At 38.7% G+C, this 7,371-nt stretch overlaps 1 non-coding gene across 1 annotated transcript; it reads left to right on the top strand.

The window, feature by feature from the left end:
* Positions 1 to 265: 265 nt before the first annotated feature.
* LOC144245217 (U2 spliceosomal RNA) lies at positions 266 to 457 on the top strand. The gene has a single exon (XR_013339208.1). It is a non-coding gene; the product is annotated as a U2 spliceosomal RNA (small nuclear RNA).
* The last annotated feature ends 6,914 nt before the right edge of the window (positions 458 to 7,371 follow it).

Here is a 7,371-nt window from a genome sequence, read left to right on the forward strand (position 1 = left end):
CAGAAAGAGAAACTATCTCTTTCATTATATATTCAAAAGAGTATGTCACTGTCACTGGAAACCCTGCAATAGAAGGCTCAGTGGCTGGCCCAGAGCAGCAACACTCTGAGACTAAGCACCCTCCCTAGGAGTTAGTTCCCCACTGTGGCCAAGGACATGGGCTGCCAGCCTTTTTCATTTTTTTTCTTTTTAAAGAATAGAAAAAGGGAAAAAATGAGTAGTTTCTGTCTTCCATAAGTAAAACCCCTTTAAAACTTAACCTTCCATTGCTTCTCGGGCTTTTGGCTAAGATCAAATGCAGTATGTGTTCCGATCAGTTAAAATATCCGGTATGTCCTGTATCCGAGGACAGTATATTAAGTGGATTTTGGGAGCAGGGAGATGGAAGAGGAGCTTTCTCCAACCACTCTGCACATAGAGCTGGCATCATAGTATCTCCAGGAATGGTGCACCCAACATAAATAAATTAATAAAAATAAAATCTTCCAGACTCTGTTCTCAGTCTAGACTAACATGGCATCTCTGGCGACCTCTGGTGGCCATTTCAGAAATGCAGCCCAAGCATTTCTATTTTATATGAAGGATATTTGAAAAGATTGCTTAGAAAAATGAACTTTTATAAATAAAATGATATTTTCTAATTACTTAGACTGTCCAACAATCAAATTTTGTACATGATAATAATACAATGTCTAACTAATATATACATTATAGATTTATAAGCGCATAAATGAAAGTAACCCCAAAATAGAATCGTGTAAGACTCAAAAATTTTGTTAACCAGTAGGAAAATTGTACATGTAGGCTAGGTTTCAGAGAAACAATTTAGTAGGTCATTCTGCATCCAAACTTTATATTTTCCTCCAAGACACAGTGTGAGTAAAATTGGCCATTTTTGCTGGTCTCTCCTTTTGTAAGAATGGGCAATACAGGAGGCCTAAAATGTGTTTGTATGGCTGGTTCTGTGATGGAAAGTGGACCGAAAAATTGGAGAGTCTGAAAAAAATGGACCTCTGGGCCTGCAGCGTCAGCTCTTAGAGAATTTGGGCCCCAGCTGCTGGGGATTCAACAATTCTCCTCAGAAAATGTCAAGTTCTCTGAGTATAGGAGTCGCATCTTACAGTTCTTCTCTTTCCTCCAGGAATGCTGGCCGCTAAGAGATTTGCAATAAAAACCTGATGGTTTGAAAAGTGTGAAATGTGCACCCAGGAGTCACTGGGAAGGAATCATGAGAATGAGGGACTCCAGGGGTTTCAAAATAACATCTGTGAGGGATTCTGGGCTTCTAGAGCTTATCTTTTCTCAAATGAACGATCACTGAGAGCAATCAACACCCAGCTCATATAACCCATAAACTATGTGTATATACAGTAAAATCCTTGGATGATTTTTTGACTTATTTAAATGACTTTGAGTTTTCTGGGTCAGTGATTTTCTTTTCTTTTTAAAAAATTTTTAACGTTTTTCTGGTTGTGAGACAGAGCATGAGTGAGCATGGGAGGGAGGGGCAGAGAGAGGAGGAGACACAGAATCTGAAAGAGGCTCCGGGTTCTGAGCTGTCAGCACAGAGCCCAACGTGGGGCTTGAACTCACAAAGTGTGAGATCATGACCTGAGCTGAAGCTGGACGCTTAACTGACTGGGCCACCCAGGCACCCCTGGGTCAGCGAGTTTCAAATTGGTCCCTGCGCCATCAGCTTCAACATCAACGAGGAACTCCGTATAAATTCAAATTGAGCCCAATCCCCACCCCACCCCCACCACTGAGCCAGTTACTCTAGGAATGAGTCCCAGAAATCTGCTTTTAATCCAATCCCCCAGGTAATTCTGATGAAATCTAAACTTTTGGAATCACTGTTATTGGTCTTACCTATACTGATAAATATTGAAGATGTTATTGTGCTTTTCTTGGCAAAACTTCTACTCCTCATGAAATAGAAATAACTCCACCAAAAATGTGGGGCAGCAAGGTAGATATGTCCACGTAGCTCATTTTTAAAATCTAAATATAAGCTTATTTAGAAAGAAGCAAAATATTTATAAAATTAGCTCAAGAATTTCCCAGGGAACCATTTTTCTTTTGATAGTCATGGTTTTGTAATAAATAAAAGAATCACTCTACCATCAAATAGGTAATTTCATTTTCATTTCGCAAATACACTTCATTTGTCACTGAGATTACCTGCAGGTGGATTTTTAATGTGGCATTCATCTCTTTTAATATAAAGTTCTTCTTCTAGTACTTCCTTAATTCTCTTATGTGGCTCCGAATACAAGAATTTCTTCCCTATAAAGACATTAATCAAATTAGTTACTTATCATAAAGTATGCCCAACTCTCTAGCCATTATACTACATGAATAACTATTTTTTTAAAAGACACATCCTTCCGTAGAAAGAGCAGATGATTCACCCTGCGACTCTATTTTGGAAAAACCCTTCCATTATAATTTTTGGTTCTTTTGGGTCTTTACGCTGTCACGTAATTCCTGAACTGTTACAGTAAGTTTAAAATACCTCCTTCAGGTATTATGAAGAAATATATGGAGTTTTCTTCATTAGCTTCAAAACAACTCATTTATTCAATAAATCCTTATTTTTTTAGTTTATTTATTTTTTGAGAAAGAGAGCAGAGTATGGGGCAAAGAGAGAAGGAAAGAGAGCATCCCAAGCAGACTCCACACTGTCAGCACTGAGCCCCATGTGGGACTCAGACTCACGAACTGTGAGATCATGGCTTGAGCTGAAATCGGTAGTCAGATGCTTAACCAACTGAGCCACCCAGGAGCTCCTATTCAATAAATCCTTATTGAAGACCTACTCTGTGCCAGGCATTTGGCTAGGGGCAGAGGACTTAGCAATGAATAAGACAGATGTGCGCATGGAGCCGATAATCCACACAGAACAGCTGCAGCATTATTTAATCATTAGTTTTAGAGAGAAACCTGAATTGTAGTAGTGAAACACATATGGACATAGGACTTTTTCCTGGCCTCTAAGCCTGGCCCTATTCCTATAGGAATATCACTGCTATTGTGGAGGACTGGATTATTTGTTCTAAGCACATTAGCAATATTTCTTCTGCTCACCCCCTGCCCCAAGCTCTGTGCTGAGTCTCTCCTTGTCAGCCCCTCCCTCTTCCTCTTTGAGGTTCATCATGGCCCTTCTGCCCATTCCTACATCAAAGTCTTTGTACGTTCTATTTTTAGCCTGAAACTGCCTTTCTCCTAATGTTTTTACCTGGGTAACTTCTACTCAAATTTCAAGTCTAGGCTTAGATATCAGTTCTTTGGAGAAACTTTCCCTGATTCTATAATCTTGAAATGTCCCTGGTTATTATTTCTCATAGTACTCTCCTCTTTTCTTTATTACAATTTTTATGTGGCTTCATTTGCTTTATATGCCATTATTTATGTAACTATTAGTTGAATATGTGCCTTCCTTACCTGACCAGATATACCATAGGGTGGGAATGTTGTCTGTTCAGTTCATCCGAGTCCTAGAACAGAATCTGGCATAATAATAGACCAAATATGTGTTCAAGTAGAACTCAGCATTGTTAAATTAGATAGAGCTCAAGGACTAGTCTTGTGCATGAATGCAATGCAGCCTTGTGAATGTCAGGGCACCAGTAGTTCTAGTCTTAATACTCAAATTGCTCAATCCAAGGAAACTTGGAAAACCTAACCAACCAAATACTTTAGCTATTTAAGATGTAACTTTAACTCAGAGTGACGGTTGCCTCATCTTTTCCAGACTAGCCAGTAAAGAACACAAGTGAATAGATTTGACTTGTGTACAGACTGGCTTCTGGCTGTGACCCTGGGCCATTCCTGGTCATGAAGGCTCAAATACATCCTTAGACATGAACAAGGTACAATTAGATACTTTCTGGGTCTCATTTTTGTTTCCCAAAGGTTAGGAGTCATATGAATGGGAGGTGGGGATTAGCATTACTCAAGCTTAACTTTGGTTTAAACATTTTTTGGCTAAATCATAATCTTTAGGCAGAAAATGGTTTAGGAACATGGCTAAGAAGGATGAAAATCCTGTAACAGGTCAGTAGCACAGAAGAGATCACCTGCTCTAAGTTCAAGTCTCTTGAGAATTTCAGCTATGCTGATACAAGAGGTTACAGAGGAAATCACGAAAGGTTTTTGAGGAACTGTGAAAAATCAGAGTAGTAAAGAGCTTAGTATAGGCAAATATTCCCACTTCAGGAGGGAAGGAAGGAAGGAAGGAAGGAAGGAAGGAAGGAAGGAAGGAAGGAAGGAAGGAAAAGGACAGAAAGAAGGGAGGAAAAGAAAAAAGGAAGGAAAGAAGGAAAAAAATTTACAAACTCTAACATAGCAACTGGATGTTGATCTTCAAAATGACTAACATTTTGAGTGGGTTAGGAAACAGATGGCTTCTAAGTACAGACAATGAGGAACTGTGATCACTAAGTGTTAAGGACTATGAAGAACAATATTACTCCAGACAAAACTGCTTTCTTTTGTTAAGAGCTAACAACAATTGCTATATTTTACTGAATGCTACCATACATATATTGTTAACATCTTACATATATTATCTCTCTTTCTCAACATCACTCCAGGGGCAGCTATAATTATTCCTATTTTATAGTTGAGAAAGTAACTCTCAGAAATCACAAAATGAGTCATAAAAATTAAAAGCCATGCCTACCTGACTCTCCCAAACCCCAGTTACTAAACAAGCTAGATAGGGGGGTGTTGTAGTCACCGTGGATCTGCATTTCAGCAAAGCATCTGATAAAGTGTATTTGTGGGAGACAGAATGCTCATGGCAAAGACCAGGGTCTTCTAGAGACTCAACTCAGAACTGTTGGAACTCTACCTCCTAATTTGGATGTAGGAAAATTGCCAATAAACTCACCAAATATGAGAATGGCACAGACTTGCTAAATGGCAAATTCAGGACTCAAAGGGCTGCTTATGTGCAGGGAATGAAATGCTACATTTCATAAAAAGATATTGATGGGGATAAATATAATGACTTGTTTTTATGATTAAACAATTAGCTGCATAAATATAAGATAGGAAAAGCCTGGATCAAATGTTTTCAACTGGACAAAAGAGGAAAGAGAAACTAAGGATGTCATAGACTGCATTTGTTATATATATTAATAATATAATGTACCTGCCAAAACAGCTAATGTGATTCTGGATCCATTTAATGGAAGTATAATGTTCAGATCAAGGGAGGTTATAGTCCCACTGCACTATCCTAATCTGATCACATCTGGAATACTGAATTCAGTGATTTAATAAACTGGAGAATATTGGAAGAGTTTAGCTAGCATTGTGAGAGTGCTCCAAAGAATTTTAAAGATGATAGCGAAGTCTACGAAATATTTGGTGGCTGTTCAAATAGTCACCTTCATCGAATTAAAGGGTGTTTCATCTGGAAAGGACCTCATTTGATCTGTGTATATTTCAGATCAGAGCTGTGATTAGGGAATAGAAACTACATAGAGATTGAAGACCTTTCCAAAAATTTTTGAAAATTGAATGAGTACTTCATGTGAGTATGAATAGCCTGGCTCTACTTAGGCTGTGGCCCTCAAAGGAGATTCTCATGGAGGCTGAAGCAAGAACTCCATACGCCCCACCCCTGACTTTGTGAGTTCCTGAAAGTTAATGCCTTAATTCATTACTTATTTCTCTGCCTTAATTCATTACTCACTTCTCCGCAGCTTGCCCAATGCCTGGCATGCAGTAAGGACTCAGTATTTGTTGAATTGATGAGTGAATAATTAACTCCCCCTTTTACTCCTACAGCCAAGAGACTAAAGAACCTTTTTTTTTCTTTTAACTTTTATTTATTTCTGAGAGACACACACACAGAGTGCGAGCAGGGTAGGAGCAGAGAGAGAGGGAGACACAGAATCTGAAGCAGGATCCAGGCTCTGAGCTGTCTGCGCAGAGCCAGATGTGGACTCCAGCTCATGGACTGTGAGATCATGACTTGAGTTGAAATGGGATGCCTACTCGACTGAGCCACTGGGGCGCCCTGAAACTAAAGAACCTTTAATTTCTAGCATCTTTAATGGGAAAATTCCCAGACAGAACTTTATGTCAGAATAAGGACATACTTAAATATACTGAATACTTAAACATACTGGATTGAGTTGCTCTAAGTAAGGCCCCTGCGTGCTGTTGATAATAACCCAAGGAATGAGGAGGTATCACAGTCCTATTGGGGCTGATGCTGAGGGAAGAGGCCCTTTCACTAGGAGACACAGGTTCTGTGGGTCCTTAATGAGGTATCCTGGGAGCCAAGTGTGTGGCCCCCAGAGACAGGGGAGCTGAACCCCCCCCACCCCCCCGGGTCTGCCTGGGCACAGAGGGCACCGCTAGAGCCTGAGGCTGGTCTCTAGAGAGGCGAGGCGATCAAGGAGGCAATGCAGAGGGCTAGAAACTGCCGGTGTTCCTCTTTGGCCTATGATTTTCACCATCACCATTCCTCAGCATTTACTGAAATCCTGTGCAGCACACGTGGGCTGTGAAACATCTGTAAATTCATGGAACTACATGGATGAGTGCTGAGGCCTGGAGCGGACTCCAGTTTCAGCCAGGTTATTGTGACTGGACCAGAACTGCCTTTACTTGCTTGAATATTGTTTGTGTGTTTGGCAGGGCAAGGGAGGAAAACGCATGTTAAAATGGGGCCCATAATTGTGAGATTCTAAAAGCCTCAGTAGTAACAATTGATGAACTGAGAGTCCAACAGATGTGGACTCCAGCAATGACTGAATGACTGTAGGCAAGTCAATTCATTTCTTCTAATCTAGACTTCAGTTTCCTGGTCTGTAAAATGAAGGAACTGGCAAAAATGATCTACATATTACTGTGTGTGTGTATATATAATTTGTGTTAGACAGATTACAAATATCTATAAATTTTATTATATAGAAATTAACATATATTCATATATAAATAATTATTATAGAATATATATAATATATTCTAATATATAATTGTATGATATTTAATTATATATAATAACATAATTTATTTAGATATAAATATGTTTATATTATATATACTTATTACATATAAAATAATTTATATTACTTATATATACTTATTATATAAAAATAATATATAAATATATAAATTTTAAATTTATATGTTACAGATTTTTATAATTATGATTTTATAATTTGATTTTATATTGCAGATTTTATATTTATAATTTTGTAATTTACACACACGCACACACACACACACTTTTTTTTCAATACCTTCCAGGTCAATATGCTGTCGGCCACAGTGCCATCAGCACCTCTACCTTTGCCCAAACAGCATCTCTGCCCCTTCCCTCCAAAACCTTCTCCAAAACAGTTTCAC

The sequence above is a fragment of the Crocuta crocuta genome, unplaced genomic scaffold (assembly GCF_008692635.1).
Source record: "Crocuta crocuta isolate KB4526 unplaced genomic scaffold, BGI_CrCroc_1.0 scaffold78, whole genome shotgun sequence".
NCBI classification, from domain to species: Eukaryota; Metazoa; Chordata; class Mammalia; order Carnivora; family Hyaenidae; genus Crocuta; species Crocuta crocuta.